This window comes from Meriones unguiculatus, chromosome 5 (genome assembly GCF_030254825.1).
Source record: "Meriones unguiculatus strain TT.TT164.6M chromosome 5, Bangor_MerUng_6.1, whole genome shotgun sequence".
NCBI classification, from domain to species: Eukaryota; Metazoa; Chordata; class Mammalia; order Rodentia; family Muridae; genus Meriones; species Meriones unguiculatus.
Window position 1 is genome coordinate 61,080,135 of NC_083353.1, and position 19,114 is coordinate 61,099,248.

A 19,114-nucleotide genomic window follows, 5' to 3' on the forward strand; every position below is an offset into this window, starting at 1 on the left:
CTAGAGCACAGAAAACACTCTTCCAACGAAATGACCACATATTTCAAAATTTGCTTCCATTGAAATAATATAAGAACACAGAAAATTCTCTTCCAAAGATATTACCCAAGAAGACAAAAAATTGTTTTCCCACGAAATCACCCGAGAACACAAAAAATTCGCTTCCAACGAAATCACCCTAGAACACAAAATATTCTCTTTTAAAGAAATCACCCGAGAACACAAAAAAATGTGCTTCCAACGAAATCACCCCTGAGCACCAAAAATTCCCTTCCAACGAAGTGACTCCAGAGCACAGAAAACACGCTTCCAACGAAATGACCCCCTACTTCAAAAATTTGCTTCCATAGAAGAAAAAGGAGAACACAAAAAATTCACTTCCAATGATATTACCCCAGAAGAAAAAATTCTTTTCCAACGAAATATCCTGAGAACACAAATATTCGCTTCCAAAGATACCATCCCAGAGCACAAAAAATTCGCTTCCAACGAAATCACCCTAAAACATAAAAAATTCGCTTCCATCACAATCACCACAGAAGTCAAATTTTCACTTCCAACAAAATCACTCCAGAGCACAAAAAATTGTCTTCCAACGAAATGACTCCAGAGCACAGAAAACACGCTTCCAAGGAAATGATCCCATACTTCAAAAATTGGCTTCCATCGAAATCACCCGAGAACACAAAAATTCACTTCCAACGAAATGATCCCAGAACACAAAAAATGCGCTTCCAACGAAATCACCCTAGAACACAAAATATTCTCTTTTAAAGAAATCACCCGAGAACACAAAAAAATGTGCTTCCAACGAAATCACCCCTGAGCACCAAAAATTCGCTTCCATCGAATTGACTCCAGAGCACAGAAAACACGCTTCCAACGAAATGACTCCCTACTTCAAAAATTTGCTTCCATCGAAAAATCCTGAAAGCACAAAAATTTCTATTCCAATGATATTACCCCAGAACACAAAAAATTCGCTTCCAACGAAATCACCTGAGAACAAAAATGTTCTATTCCAAAGAAAACATCCAAGAGCACAAAAAATTAGCTTTCAACGAAATCACCCTAGAAAATAAAATATTCGCTTCCATCGAAATCACCATAGAAGACAAAAAATTCACTTCCAAGCAAATCACTCCTGAGCACAAAAAATTTGCTTTCAATGAAATCACCCTAGAACATAAAAAATTCCCTTTCAATGAAATTACCCCAGAACACAAAAAATTAGCTTGCAATGAAATCTCCTGAGAACACAAATATTCGCTTCCAAAGAAAACATCCCAGAGCACAAAAAATTCGCTTCCAACGAAATCACCCCAGAACACCCAAAATTCCCTTTCAACGTAATCACCCCAGAACACAAAAAATTCGCTTCCAACGAAATCACCCCAAAACACCCAAAATTCACTTTCAACGAAATCAACCCAGAGCACAAAAAATTCGCTTCCAACGAAATGACTCCAGAGCTCCGAAAACATGCTTCCAACGAAATGACCTCCTACTTCAAAAATTTACTTCCATCGAAAAAAACCGGAGAACAGAAAAAATTCGCTTGCAACGAAATCTTCTGAGAACACAAATATTTGCTTCCAACGAAATCTCCCCAGAACACAAAATATTCGCTTCCAAAGAAATCACCACAGAACACAAAAAATTTGCTTCCAACGAAATGACTCCAGAGCACAGAAAACACACTTCCAAGGAAATGATCCCATACTTCAAAAACTGGCTTCCATCGAAATCACCCGGGAACACAAAAAATTCACTTCCAACGAAAATATCCCAGAACAGAGAAAATGCGCTACCAACGAAATCACCCCAGAGAACAAAATATTCGCTTCCAAAGAAATGACTCCAGAGCACAGAAAACATGCTTCCAACGAAATGACTCCCTTCTTCAAAAATTTGCTTCCATCGAAAAATCCTGAGAGCACAAATATTTCTATTCCAACGAAATTACCCCAGAACACAAAAAATTCGCTTCCAACGAAATCTCCTGAGAATACAAATATTCACTTCCAAAGAAAACATCCCAGAGCGCAAAAAATTCGCTTCAAACGAAATCACCCTCGAACACAAAAAATTCCCTTTCAACAAAATCACCCGAGAATACAAAAAATTTGCTTCCAACATAATCAACCCAGAGCACAAAAAATTTGCTTCCAAAAAATGACTCCAGAGCACAGAAAACACGCTTCCAATGAAATGACTCCAGAGCACAAAAATTTGCTTCCAAAGAAATCACCCTAGAATATAAAAAATTCCCTTTCAATGAAATTACCCCAGAACACAAAAAATTCGCTTGCAAGGAAATCTTCTGAGAACACAAATATTCGCTTCCAAAGAAAACATCCCAGATCACAAAAAAATTCGCTTCCAACGAAATCACCCCAGAACACCTAAAATACCCTTTCAACGAAATCACCCCAGAACACAAAAAATTCGCTTCCAACGAAATCAACCTAGAGCACACAAAATTCGCTTCCAACGAAATGACTCCAGAGCTCTGAAAACATGCTTCCAACGAAATGACCTCCTACATCAAAAATTTACTTCCATCGAAAAAACCGGAGAACAGAAAAATTCGCTTGCAACGAAATCTACTGAGAACACAAATATTCGCTTCCAACGAAATCTCCCCAGAAAACAAAATATTCGCTTCCAACAAAATCACTCCAGAACACAAAAAATTCACTTCCAACGAAATGACCCCAGAACACAAAAAATTCCCTTTCAAGGAAATCACCCGAGAACACAAAAAATTCGCTTCCAACGAAATCACCCCAGAGGACAAAAAATTCGCTTCCAACGAAATGACTCCAGAGCACAGAAAACACGCTTCCAACGAAATGACCGCCTCCTTCAAAAATTTGCTTCCATCAAACAAACCGGAGAACACAAAAAATTCATTTCCAAAGAAATTACCACAGAACACAAAAAAATCTGCTTCCAACGAAATCTTTTGAGAACACAAATATTCACTTCTAAAGAAATCATCCCAGAGCACAAAAAAATTCGTTTCCAATAAAATCACCCAAGAACATAAAAAATTTCCTTTCAAAGAAATCACCCGAGAACACAAAAAATTCACGTCCAACGAAATTACCCTAGAACACAAAAATTTCGCTTCCAACAAAATCACCCCAGACCACAAAAATTCTCTTCCAATGACATGACTCCAGAGCATAGAAAACACGCTTCCAAGGAAATGATCCCACAATTCAAAAATTGGCTTCCATCGAAATCACCCGAGAACACAAAAAATTCACTTCCAACGAAATTATCCCAGAACACAGAAAATGTGCTACCAACGAAATCATATTAGAGCACAAAAAATTCGCTTCCAACGAAATGACTCCAGAGCACAGAAAACACGCTTCCAACGAAATGACTCCCTACTTCAAAAATTTGCTTCCATCCAAAAGTCGTGAGAGCACAAAAATTTCTATTCCATCGAAATTACCCCAGAACACAACAAATTCGCTTCCAATGAAATCTCCTGAGAACAAAAATATTCGCTTCCAAAGAAAACATCCCAGAGCACAAAAAATTCGCTTCCAACAAAATGACTCCAGAGCACAGAAAACACGCTTCCAATGAAGTGACTCCAGAACACAAAAAATTCGCTTTCAACGAAATCACCCTAGATCATAAAAAATTCGCTTCCATCGTAATCACCATAAAAGACAAAAAAAATCGCTTCCAACCAAATCACTACAGAGCACAAAAAATTTGCTTCCAACGAAATCACCCTAGAACATATAAAATTCCCTTTCAATGAAATTACCCCAGAACACAAAAAATTCGCTTGCAACAAAATCTCCTGAGAACACAAATATTCGCTTCCAAAGAAAACATCCCAGAGCACAAAAAATTCGCTTCCAACGAAATCACCCTAGAACACCAAAAATTCCCTTTCAACGAAATCACCCCAGAACACAAAAAATTCGCTTCCAACGAAATCAACCCAGAGCACAAAAAATTCGCTTCCAACGAAATGACTCCAGAGCTCCGAAAACATGCTTTAAACAAAATGGCCTCCCACTTCAAAAATTTACTTCCATCGAAAAAACCAGAGAACAGAAAAAATTCGCTTGCAACGAAATCTTCTGAGAACACAAATATTCGCTTCCAATGAAATCTCCCCAGAACACAAAATATTCGCTTCCAACGAAATCACACCAGAACACAAAAAATTCGTTTCCAACGAAATGACCCCAGAACACAAAAAATTCCCTTTCAAGGAAATCACCTGAGAACACAAAAAATTCGCTTCCAACGAAATCACCCCAGAGGACAAAAAATTTGCTTCAAACGAAATGACTCCAGAGCACAGAAAACACGCTTCCAACGAAATGACCCCCTCCTTCAAAAATTTGCTTCCATCAAACAAACCAGAGAACACAAAAAATTCATTTCCAAAGAAATGACCCCAGAACACAAAAAAATTCGCTTCCAATGAAATCTTCTGAGAAAACAAATATTCACTTCTAAAGAAATCATCCCAGAGCACAAAAAATTCGCTTCCAACAAAATCACCCTAGAACACAAAAAATTCCCTTTCAACGAAATCACCCAAGCATACAAAAAATTCGCTTCCAACATAATCAACCCAGAGCACAAAAAATTCGCTTCCAACAAAATGACTCCAGAGCACAGAAAACACGCTTCCAATGAAATGACTCCAGAACACAAAAATTTGCTTTCAACGAAATCACTCTAGAACATAAAAAATTCGCTTCCATCGAAATCACCATAGAAGACAAAAAATTCGCTTCCAACCAAATCACTCCAGAGCACAAAAAATTTGCTTCCAACGAAATCACCCTAGAACATAAAAAATTCCATTTCAATGAAATTACCCCGGAACACAAAAATTTCGCTTGCAACAAAATCTCCTGAGAACACAAATATTCGCTTCCAAAGAAAACATCCCAGAGCACGAAAAATTCACTTCCAACGAAATCACCCCAGAACACCAAATATTCCCTTTCAACGAAATCACCCCAGAACACAAAAAATTCGCTTCCAACGAAATCACCCCAGAGCACAAAAAATTCGCTTCCAACGAAATCAACCCAGAGCACAAAAAATTCACGTCCAACGAAATGTCTCCAGAACTCCGAAAACATGCATCCAACGAAATGACCTCCTACTTCAAAAACTTACTTCCATCGAAAAAACCGGAGAACAGAAATATTCGCTTGCAACGAAATTCGCTTCCAAAGAAATCTCCCCAGAACACAAAATATTCGCTTCCAACGAAATCACCCCAGAACACAAAAAATTTGCTTCCAATGCAATGACCCCAGGACACAAAAAATTCCCTTTCAAGGAAATCACCTGAGAACACAAAAAATTCGCTTCCAACGAAACCACCCAAGAGGAAAAAAAATTCGCTTCCAACGAAATGACTCCAGAGCACAGAAAACACGCTTCCAACGAAATGACCCCTTCCTTCAAAAATTTGCTTCCATCAAACAAACCGGCGAACACAAAAAATTCATTTCCAAAGAAATGACCCCAGAACACAAAAAAATTCGCTTCCAACGAAATCTTCTGAGAACACAAATACTCACTTCTAAAGAAATCAGCCCAGAGCACAAAAAAATTCGCTTCCAACAAAATAACCCTAGAACATAAAAAATTTCCTTTCAAAGAATCACCCGAGAACACAAAAAATTCACGTCCAACGAAATTACCCCAGAACACAAGAAATTCACTTCCAACTAAATTACCCTAGAACACAAAAATTTCGCTTCCAACAAAATCACCCCAAACCACAAAACATTCTCTTCCAACGAAATGACTCCAGAGCACAGAAAACACGCTTCCAAGGAAATTATCCCATACTTCAAAAATTGGCTTCCATCGAAATCACCCGAGAACACAAAAAATTCACTTCCAACGAAATGATCCCAGAACACAGAAAATGCGCTACCAACGAAATCACCCCAGAGAACAAAATATTCGCTTCCAACGAAATGACTCCAGAGCACAGAAATCACGCTTCCAAAAAAATGACTCCCTACTTCAAAAATTTGCTTCCATCGAAAAATCCTGAGAGCACAAAAATTTCTATTCCATCGAAATTACCCCAGAACACAAAAAATTCGCTTCCAACGAAATCTCCTGAGAACACAAATATTCGATTCCAAAGAAAACATACCAGAGTACAAAAAATTCGCTTCCAACAAAATAACCCCAGAACACCAAAATTTCCCTTTCAACGAAATCACCCCAGAACACAAAAAATTCGCTTCCAACGAAATTAACCTAGAACACAAAAAATTCGCTTCCAACAAAATCACCCCAGACCACAAAAAATTCTCTCCCAATGAAATGACTCCAGAGCACAGAAAACATGCTTCTAAGGAAATGATCCCATACTTAAAAAATTGGCTTCCATCGAAATCACCCGAGAACACAAAAAATTCACTTCCAAAGAAAGTACAGCAGAACACAGAAAATTCGCTTCCAAAGAAATCACTCCAGAGGACAAAAAATTTGCTTCTAACGAAATGACTCCAAAGCACAGAAAACACGGTTCCAACGAAATGACCCCCTCCTTCAAAAATTTGCTTCCATCAAACAAACCAGAGAACACAAAAAATTCATTTCCAAAGAAATGACCCCAGAACACAAAAAAATTCGCTTCCAACGAAATCTTCTGAGAACACAAATATATATTCACTTCTAAAGAAATCATCCCAGAGCACAAAAAATTCGCTTCCAACAAAATCACCCTAGAACACAAAAAATTCCCTTTCAACAAAATCACCTGAGAATACAAAAAATTCGCTTCCAACATAATCAACCCAGAGCACAAAAAAAACACTTCCAACGAAATGATCCCATACTTCAAAAATTTCCTACAATCGAAATCACCCCAGAACACAAAAAATTCGCTTCCAATGAAGTTACCCCAGAACACAAAAAATTTGCTTCCAACGAAATGACTCCAGAGCAGAAAAACACGCTTCCAAGGCAATGACCCCCTATATCAAAAATTTGCTTCCATAGAAATACCGGGGAACACAAAAAATTCTCTTCCAACAAGATTACCGCAGAAGACAAAAAATTCTTTTCCAACGAAATCTCCTGAGAACAAAAATATTCGCTTCCAAAGATATCATCCCAGAGCACAAAAAACTCGCTTCCAACGAAAGCACCCTTGAACACAAAAATTCCTTTCAACGAAATCACCCGAGAACACAAAAAATTCTCTTTCAACGAAATCACCCCAGAACACAAAAAAATTGCTGCCAACAAAATCACCTCGAACACAAATAATTCGCTTTCAACAAAATCACACCAGAGCACAAAAATTAGCTTCCAACGAAATGACTCCAGAGCACAGAAAACACGCTTCCAAAGAAATGACCCCAGAACACAAAAAATTCGCTACCAACAAAATCACCTCGAACACAAATAATTCGCTTTCAACAAAATCACCCGAGAAAAAAAAATTCACTTCCAACGCAATCACCACAGAGCACAAAAAATTTGCTTCCCGTAAAATGACCCTAGAACATAAAAAATTCGCTTCAATCGAAATCACCAGAGAAGACAAAATATTCGCTTCCAACCAAATCACCCCAGAGCGCAAAAAATTTGCTTACAACGAAATCACCCTGGAACATAAAAAATTCGCTTTCAACAAAATGAACAGGGGATACAAAAAATTCGCTTCCAACGAAATCACCCCAGAGCACAAAAAATTCTCTTCCAACGAAATGACCCCCTACGTCAAAAATTTTCTTCCATTGAAAAACAGTAGAACACAAAAAATTCACTTCCAACGAAATTACCCAAAAATTAAAAAAATTCGCTTGCAACCAAATCTCCAGAGAACACAAATATTCGCTTCCAAAGAAATCACACCAGAGCACAAAACATTTGCTTACAACGAAGTGACTCCAGAGCACAGAAAACATGCTTGCAAAGAAATGACCCCGTACTTCAAAAATTTGTTTCCATCGAAATCACCCGAAAACACAAAAAATTCGCTTCCAACAAAATCACCCCAAAGCACAAAAAATTTGCTTCCAAAGAAATGACCTCAGACTTCAAAAATTTTCTTCCATCGATAAGACCAGAGAACAGATAAAATTCGCTTCCAATGAAATTACACGTGAACAGAAAAAATTCACTTCTAAAGAAATCTCTTGAGAATACAAATATTGGCTTCCAAAGAAATCATCCCAGAGCACAAAAATTTCTCTTCAAACGAAATGACTCCAGAGCACAGAAAACACGCTCGCAACGAAATGACCCCCTACTTCAAAAATTTGCTTCCATCAAAAAAACCGTAGAACACAAAAAATTCTCTTCCAACGCTATTACCCCAGGAGAAAAAAATTCTTTTCCAACGAAAACTCCTGAGAACACAAATATTCGCTTCCAATGAAATTATCCCAGAGCACAAAAAAATTCGCTTCCAACGACATCACCCCAGAATACAAAAAAATTTGCTTCCAACGAAAACATGCTAGAACACAAAAAATAAGCTTTTTCAATGAAATCACCCGAGAACACAAAAAATTCACTTCCAACGAAATCACCCCAGAGCACAAAAACTTCCCTTCCAAAAAAATGACTCCAGAGCACAGAAAACATGATTCCAACGAAATGACCCCCTATTTCAAAAATTTGCTTCCATCGAAAAACCCGGAGAAGACAAAAAATTCTCTTCCAACGATAAAACCCCAGAAGACAAAAAATTCTTTTCCAAGGAATCTCCTGTGAGCACAAATATTCGCTACCAAAAATATCATCCCAGAGTACAAAAATTTCACTTCCAACGAAATCACCGTAGAACATAAAAAATTCGCTTCCATCGAAATCACCACAGAAGACAAAAAAATTCGCTTCCAACCAAAGCACCCCATAGCAGAAAAAATTCACTTCCAACGAAATCACCCTAGTACATAAAAAATTTGCTTCCAACTAAATCACCCCAGAGCACAAAAAATTCGCTGCCAACGAAATTACCCCAGAACACAAAAAATTCGCTTGCAACGAAATCTACTGAGAACACAAATATTCGCTTCCAATGAAATCACCCCAGAGCACGAAAAATTCGCTTCCAACGAAATGACTCCAGAGCACAGAAAACACACTTCCAACGATATGACCCCATACTTCAAAAATTTGCTTCCATCGAAATCAACCAAGAACACAAAAAATGCGCTTCCAAAGAAATTACCCCAGAACACAAAAAAATCGCTTCCAACGAAATCTCCTGGGAACACAAATATTCGCTTCCAAAGAAATCATCCCAGAGCACAAAAAATTCGCTTCCAACGAAATCACCCTAGAACACAAAAAATTCCCTTTCAACGAAATCACCTGAGAACACAAAAAATTCACGTCCAACGAAATTACCACAGAACAGAAAATATTTGCTTCCATCAAAATAACCACACAACACAAAAAATTCGCTTCCAATGAAATCACGCTAGAACACAAAAAAATTAGCTTTCAATGAAATCACCCCAGAGCACAAAACATTCCCTTCCAACGAAATGACTCCAGAGCACATAAAACACGATTCCAACGAAATGACCCCCTACTTAAAAAATTTGCTGCCACCGAAAAACCGGAGAACATAAAAAATTCGCTTCCAATGAAATTACCACAGAACAAAAAAAATTCGCTTGCAACAAAATTTTTTGAGAACACAAATATTCGCTTCCAACGACATCACCCCAGAACACAAAAAATTCGCTTCCAACGAAATGACTCCAGAGCACAGAAAACACGCTTCCAACTAAATGATCCCATACATCAAAAATTTGCTTCCATCGAAATCACCAGAGAACACAAAAAATTCGCTTCCAAAGAAATTACCCCAGAACACAAAAAATTCGCTTGCAACGAAATGTCCTGAGAACACAAATATTAGCTTCCAAAGAAATCACCCCAGAGCACAAAAAATTCGCTTCCAAAGAAATGACTCCAAAGCACAGAAAACATGCTTCCAGCGAAATGACCTCATATTTCAAAAATTTGCTTCCATCAAAATCACTTGAGAATACAAAAAATTCGCTTCCAACGAAATTACCCCAGAACAAAAAAAATTCGCTTGCAACGAAATCTCCTGAGAACACAGATATTCGCTTCCAAAGAAATCATCCCAGAGCAAAAAAATGTTCGCTTCCAACGAAATCACCCTAGAACACCAAAAATTCCCTTTCGATGAAATCACCCGAGAAAACAAAAAATTCATGTCCAACGAAATCACCCTAAAAAAACAAAAAATTTCCTTTCAACGAAATCACACTAGAACACAAAAAATTCGCTTCCAACGAAATCACCCCAAAGCACAAAAAATTCCCTTCAAACGATCTGACTCCAGAGCACAGAAAACAAGCTTCCAACGAAATGTCCCCCTATTTCAAAAATTGGCTTCCATCGAAATGACCCCATAACACAAAAAATTCGCTTCCAACGAAATTACCCCAGAACACAAAAAATTTGCTTCCAACGAAATCACCCCAGAACACAAAAATTCGCTTCCAACGAAATGACTCCAGAGCACAGAAAACACGCTTACAACGAAATGACCGCCTGCTTCAAAAATTTGCTTCCATCAAAAAAAACGGAGAAAACCAAAAATTTAGGTCCAACAAAATTACCACAGAACAGAAAAAATTTGGTTCCTTCGAAATCACCACAGAGCACAAAAAATTTGCTTCCAACAAAATCACCCTAGAACACAAAAAATTCCCTTTCAACGAAATCACACTAGAACACAAAAAATTCGCTTCCAACGAAATCAGCCAAAAGCAAAAAAAATTCCGTTCCAACGAAATTACTCCAGAGCACAGAAAACAACCTTCCAAAGAAATGACCCCCTACTTCAAAAATTTGCTTCCATCGAAAAAACCTGAGAACACAAAAAATTCGCTTGCAACGAAATCGTCTGAGAACACAAATATTCGCTTCCAACGAAATGACTCCAGAGCACAGAAAACACGCTTCGAACGAAATGATACCATACTTCAAAAATTTGCTTCCATTGAAATGACCCGAGAACACAAAAAATTCACTTCCAACGAAATTACCCCAGAACACAAAAAATTCGCTTCCAACGAAATGACTCCAGAGCATAGAAAACACACTTCCAATGAAATGACCCCAGAACACAAAAAATTTACTTCCAAAGAAATGACCCCAGAACACAAAAAATTTACTTCCAACGAAATGACCCCAGAACACAAAAAATTGCTTCCAACGAAATTACCCCAGAACAAAAAAAATTTGCTTCCATGAAATCACCCCAAAACACAAAAAATTCGCTTCCAACGAAATGACTCCAGAGCATAGAAAACACACTTCCAACGAAATGACCCCCGGCTTCAAAAATTAGCTTCCATTGAAAAAACCGGAGAAAACAAAAAATTCGCTTCCAACGAAATCTTCTGAGAACAAGAATATTCACTTCCAACGAAATCACCCCAGAACACAAAAAATTCGCTTTTAAACGGAATGACTCCAGAGCACAGAAAACACGCTCCCAAAGAAATGATCCCATAATTCAAAAATTTGCTTCCATTGAAATCACCCGAGAACACAAAAAATTCGCTTCCAACGAAATCACCCCAGAACACAAAAAATTAGTTTCCAACATAATGACTCCAGAGCAGAGAAAACACGGTTCCAACGAAATGAACCCATATTCCAAAAATTTGCTTCTATCGAAATCACCCGAAAACACAAAAAATTCGCTTCCAACGAAATTACCCCAGAACACAATAAATTCGCTTCAAACGATCTCTCCTGAGAACACAAATATTTGCTTCCAAAGAAATCATCCCAGAGCACAAAAATTCGCTTCCAACGAAATCACCCTGGAACACAAAAAATTCCCTTTCAACGAAATCACCCGAGAACACAAAAATTTCGCTTCCAACAAAATCACCCCAGAGCACAAAATATTCACTGCCAAAGAAATGACTCCAGAGCACAGAAAACACGCTTCCAACGAAATGACCCTCTATTTAAAAAATTTGCTTCCATCGAAAAAACCAGAGAACACAAAAAATTCGCTTCCAATGAAAATACCCCAGAACACAAAAAATTTGCTTGCAATGAAATATCCTGAGAACACAAATATTAGTTTCCAATCAAATCACCCCAGAGCACCAAAAATTCGCTTCCAACGAAATCACACCAGAACACAAAAAATTCGCTTCCAACGAAATCAGCCCAAAGCACAAAAAATTCCCTTCCAACGAAATTACTCCAGAGCACAGAAAATGAGCTTCCAAAGAAATGGCCCCTACTTCAAAAATTTGCTTCCATCGAAAAAACCGGAGAACACAAAAAATTCGCTTGCAACGAAATTGTCTGAGAACACAAATATTCGCTTCCAACGAAATGACTCCAGAGCACAGAAAACACGCTTCCAACGAAATGACCCCAAAACACTAAAAATTCGCGGCCAACGAAATCACCCAAGAACACAAAAAATTAGCTTCCAACCAATTCACCCCAGAACCCAAAAAATTCGCTTCCAACCAAATGACTCCAGAGCACAGAAAACAGGCTTCCAACGAAATCACCCCAGACCACCAAAAATTCGCTTCCAACGAAATCACCCCAGAACACAAAAAATTCGCTTCCAACGAAATTGCCCCAGAACACAAAAAATTTGCTTCCAACGAAATCACCGCAGAACACAAAAATTTCGCTTCCAACAAAATGACTCCAGAGCACAGAAAACACACTTCCAATGAAATGACCCCCTGCTTCAAAAATTTGCTTCATTGGAAAAAACCGGAGAAAACAAAAAATTCACTTCAAAGGAAATTACCCCAGAACACAAAAAAATTCGCTTGCAACGAAATCTTCTGAGAACACGAATATTCGCTTCCAACGAAATCACCCCAGAACACAAAAAATTCGCTTTCAACGCAATGACTCCAGTGCACAGAAAACACACTCCCAACGAAATGATCCCAATCTTCAAAAATTTGCTTCCATCAAAATCACCCGAGAACACACAAAATTCGCTTCCAACGAAATTACGCCAGAACACGAAATATTCGCTTGCAACGAAATGTTCTGAAAGCACATACATTCGCTTCCAACGAAATCACCCCAGAACACAAAAAATTTGCTTCCATCAAAAATACCCAAGAACACAAAAAATTCACTTCCAACGAAATTACCCCAGAACACAAAAAAATTGGCTTCCAACGAAATCACCCAGAACACAAAAAATTTGCTTCCAACGAAATCACCCCAGAGCACAAAAAATTCGCTTCCATCGAAATGACTCCAGAACACAAAAAACACGCTTCCAACTAAATGACCCCAGACACTAAAAATTCGCGGCCAAAGAAATCAACCGAGAACACAAAAAATTTGCTTCTAACGAAATGACTCCAGAGCACAGAAAACAATGTAGCAATGAAAAGACCCGAGAACCCAAAAAATTCACTTTCAATGAAATCACCTGAGAACAAAAAAATTCACGTCCAACGAAATTACCCCAGAATAGAAAAAATTTGCTTCAGACGAAATCACCCCAGTGCACAAAAAATTCCCTTCCAATAAATCACCTGAGAACAAAAATATTCGCTTCCCACAAAATTACCCCAGAACGGAAAAAATTTCCTTCCATCGAAATCATCGCAGAACACAAAAAATTCGCTTCCAACGAAATGATTACAGAGCACAGAAAACATGCTTCCAACACAATCACCCCAGAACACAAAAAAATTCCTTCCAACGAAATGACCCCAGAACGCAAAAAAATTCCCTTTCAACGAAATCACCCTAGAACCCAAAAAAATTGCTTCCAATGAAATCACCCAAGAGCACAAAAAATTAGCTTCCAATGAAATGATTCCAGAGCACAGAAAACACGCTTCCAATGAAATGATGCCAAAACACTAAAAATTTCCTTTCAATGAAATCACCCGAGAACACAAAAAATTCGCTTCCAAAGTAATTACCCCAGAATACAAAAAATGCGCTTCCAACGAAATCACCCCAGATCACAAAAAAATCCCTTGAAATGAAATCACCCGAGAACACAAAAAATTCGCTTCCAACGAAATCACGCCAGAGCACCAAAAATTCTCTTCCAACCAAGGGACTCCAGAGCACAGAAAACATGCTTCCAACAAAATGACCCCCTACTTCAAAAATTTGCTTCCATCGAAAAAACCGGAGAACACAAAAAATTCGCTTCCAAGAAAATTTCCACAGAACACTAAAAATTCGCTTCCAATGAAATCACTCCAGAGCTTCCAAGAAAATTTCCACAGAACACTAAAAATTCGCTTCCGATGAAATCACCCCAGAACACAAAAATTTCGCTTCCAACGAAATGACTCCAGAGCACAGAAAACAGGCTTCCAAAGAAATGACCCCAGAACACAAAAAATTCCCTTTCAACGAAATCACCCGAGAACACAAAAAATTCACTTCCAACGAAATCACCACAGAGTACAAAAAATTCGCTACCAACGAAATGACTCCAGAGCACAGAAAACATGCTTCCAACGAAATGACACACTATTTCAAAATTTGCTTCCATCGAAATGACCGGAGAACAGAAAAAATTCTCTTCCAACGATATTACCCAAGACGACAAAAAATTCTTTTCCAACGAAAACTCCTGAGAACACAAATATTCGCTTCCAAAGATATCATCCCAGAGCACAAAAAATTCGCATCCAACGAAATCACCCAAGAACACAAAAATTCCCTTTCAAAGAAATCACCCGAGAACACCAAAATATCGCTTCCAATGAAATCACCCGAGAGTACAAAAAATTCGCTTCCAACAAAATGACTCCAGAAGACAGAAAACAATGAAGCAATGAAATGACCCGAGAACACAAAAAATTCGCTTCCAAAGAAATCACCCTAGAACGTAAAAATTGGCTTCCATCGAAATAACCACAGAAGAAAAAAAATTACCTTCTAACCAAATCACCCCAGAGCACAAAAAATTCGCTTCCAACAAAATCACCCTAGAACATAAAAAATTCGCTTTCAATGAAATCATCCGAGAATAGAAAAAATTCGCTTCCAACGAAATCACCCCAGAGCACAAAAAATTCACTGCCAAAGAAATGACTCCAGAGCACAGAAAACACGCTTCCAACGAAATGACCCTCTACTTAAAAAATTTGCTTCCATCGAAAAAACCGGAGAACACAAAAAATTCGCTTCCAACGAAATTACCCCAGAACACAAAAAATTCGCTTGCAACGAAATATCCTGAGAACACAAATATTAGCTTCCAATCAAATCACCCCAGAGCACAAAAAATTCGCTTCCAACGAAATCACCCCAGAACACAAAAAATTCGCTTCCAAAGAAATGACTCCAGAGCATAGAAAACACGCTTCCAACGAAATGATACTATACTTCGAAAATTTGCTTCAATCGAAAAAACCGGAGAAAACAAAAAATTCTCTTTCAACGATATTACCCCAGAAGACAAAATATTGGCTTCCAAAGAAATCTCCTGAGAACACAAATATTCGCTTCGAAAGAAATCATCCCAGAGCACAAAAAAATTCCCGTTCAACGAAATCACCCGAGAACACAAACAATTCACGTCCAACGAAATTACCACAGAACAGAAAAAATTTGCTTCCATCGAAATCACCCCAGAACACAATAAATTCGCTTCCAACGAAATCACCCTAGAACAGAAAAACTCCCTTTAAACGAAATCACACTAGAACACAAAAAATTCGTTCCAACGAAATGACTCCAGAGCACAGAAAACACGCTTCGAACGAAATGATACCATACTTCAAAAATTTGCTTCCATTGAAATGACCCGAGAACACAAAAAATTCCCTTCGAACGAAAATACCCCAGAACACAAAAAATTTGCTTCCAATGAAATGACCCCAGAACACAAAAAATTTGCTTCCAACGAAATTACCCCAGAACACAAAAAATTCGCTTCCAACGAAATCACCCAGAACACAAAAAATTTGCTTCCAAAGAAATCACCCCAGAGCACAAAAAATTCGCTTCCATCGAAATGACTCCAGAGCACAGAAAACACGCTTCCAACTAAATGACCCCAGTACACTAAAAATTCGCGGCCAAAGAAATCACCCAAGAACACAAAAAATTCGCTTCCAACGTAATTACCCCAGAACAAAAAAATTCACTTCCAACGAAATCAACCTTGAACACAAAAAATTCCCTTTGAACGAAATCACCCGAGAACAAAAAAATTCGCTTCCAACGCAATCACCCTAGAGCACAAAAAATTCCCTTCCAACGAAATGACTCCAGGGCACAGAAAAAAGGCTTCCATCGAAAAGACCGGAGAACACAAAAAAATTCTCTTCCATCGATATAACCCCAGAAGACAAAAAATTCTTTTCCAACGAAAACTCCTGAGAACACAAAGATTCGCTTCCAAAGATATCATCCAAGAACACAAAAAATTTGCTTCCAACGAAATCACCCTAGAACATAAAAAATTGGCTTCCATCGAAATAACCACAGAAGACAAAAAATTCCCTTCTAACCAAATCACCCCAGAGCACAAAAAATTCGCTTCCAACGAAATCACCCTAGAACATAAAAAATTCGCTTTCAACGAAATCACACGAGAATAGAAAAAATTTGCTTCCAACGAAATCACCCCAGAGCACAAAAAATTCACTGCCAAAGAAATGACTCCAGAGCACAGAAAACACGCTTCCAACGAAATGACCCTCTACTTAAAAAATTTGCTTCCATCGAAAAACCGGAGAACACAAAAAATTTGCTTCCAACGAAATTACCCCAGAACAAAAAAAATTCGATTCCAACGTAATTACCCCAGAAAACAAAAAATGCGCTTCAAACGAAATCACCCTAGAACACAAAAAATTCCCTTTAAATGAAACCATACGAGAACACAAAAAATTTGTTTCCAACGAAATCACTCCAGAGCACCAAAAATTCTCTTCCAACCAAGTGACTCCAGAGCACAGAAAACATGCTTCCAACAAAATGACCCCCTATTTCAAAAATTTGCTTCCATCGAAAAAACCAGAGAACACAAAAAATTTGCTTCCAACAAAATTTCCACAGAACACAAAAAATTCGCTTTCAACGAAATCATCCCAGAACACAAAAAATTCGCTTCCAACGAAATGACTCCAGAGCACAGAAAACAGGCTTCCAAAGAAATGACCCCAGAGCACAAAAAATTCCCTTTCGAAGAAATCACCCGAGAACACAAAAAATTCACTTCCAACGCAATCACCCCAGAGCACAAAAAATTCGCTTCCAACGAAATCACCCTAGAACATAAAAAATTGGCTTCCATCGAAATCACCACAGAAGACAAAAATTTCGCTTCCAACAAAATCACCCCAGACCACAAAAATTCTCTTCCAATGACATGACTCCAGAGCATAGAAAACACGCTTCCAAGGAAATGATCAAATACTTCAAAAATTGGCTTCCATCGAAATCACCCGAGAACACAAAAAATTCACTTCCAACGAAATCACCACAGAGTACAAAAAATTCGCTTTCAACGAAATGACTCCAGAGTACAGAAAACATGCTTCCAAAGAAATGACCCCCTACTTTAAAAATTAGCTTCCTTCGAAAAAACCGGAGAACACAAAAAATTCTCTTCCAACGATATTACCCCAGAAAACAAAAAATTCTTTTGCAACGAAATCTCCTGAGAACACAAATATTCGCTTCCAAAGAAATCATCCTAGAGCAAAAAAAAAACTCATTTCAACGAAATCACCCTAGAACACAGAAATTCACTTTCAAGGAAATCACCCGAGAACACAAAAAATTGGCTTCAACGAAATGACTCCAGAGCATAGAAATCATGCGTCCAAGGAAATGACACCCTACTTCAAAATTTGCTTCCATCCAAAAAACCAGAGAACACAAAAAATTCGCTTCAAATGACATTACCCCAGAAGACAAAAAATTCTTTTCCAACGAAATCTCCTGGGAACACAAATATTCTCTTCCAAAGATATCATGCCAGAACACAAAAAAATCATTTCAAAGAAATCACCCCAGAACACAAAAATTCCCTTTCAACAAAATCACCCGAGAACCCAAAAAAATCACTTCCAACGAAATCACCTCAGAGCACAAAAAATTTGCTTCCAATGATGTCTCCAGAGCACAGAAAACACGCTTCCAACGAACTGACCCCCTACTTCAAAAATTTGCTTCCATCGAAAAAACAGGAGAACACAAAAAATTCTCTTCCAACGATATTACCCCAGAAGACAAAAAATTCTTTTCCAACGAAATCTCCTGAGAACACAAATATTCGCTTCCAAAGATATCATCCCAGAGCACAAAAAATTCGCTTCCAATGAAATCACCCTAGAACGCAAAAATTCCCTTTCAAGGAAATCACCCGAGAACACAAAAAATTCGCTTCCAACGAAATTACCCCAGAACACAAAAAATTCGCTTCCAACGAAATTTCCTGAGAACACAAATATTTGCTTCCAAAGATATCATCTCAGAGCACAAAAAATTCTCTTTGAACGAAATCACCCTAGAACACAAAAATTCCCTTCCAACGAAATCACCCGAGAAATGAAAAAATTCGCTTCCAAAGAAATTACTCCAGAACACAAAAAATTCGCTTGCAACGAAATCTCCTGAGAACACAAATATTCGCTTCCAACGATATCATCTCAGAGCACAAAAAATTCGTTTCCAACGAAATTACCCCAGAACACAAAAAATTCACTTGCAACGAAATCTCCTGAGAACACAAATATTCGCTTCCAACGAAATCACAACAGAGCACAAAAAATTCGCTTCCAACGAAATGACTGCAGAGCACAGAAAACACGCTTCCAACGAAATGACCCAATACTTCAAAAATTTCCTTCCATCGAAACAACTGGAGAACACAAAAAATTCTCTTCCAACGATATTACCCCAGAAGACAAAAAATTCTTTTCCAATGAAATATCCTGAGAACACAAATATTCGCTTCCAACGATATCATCTCAGAGCACAAAAAATTTGCTTCCAACGAAATGACTCCAGAGCACAGAAAACATGCTTCCAAACAAATGAGCCCCTACTTAAAAAATTTGCTTTCATCGGAAACACCGGAGAACAC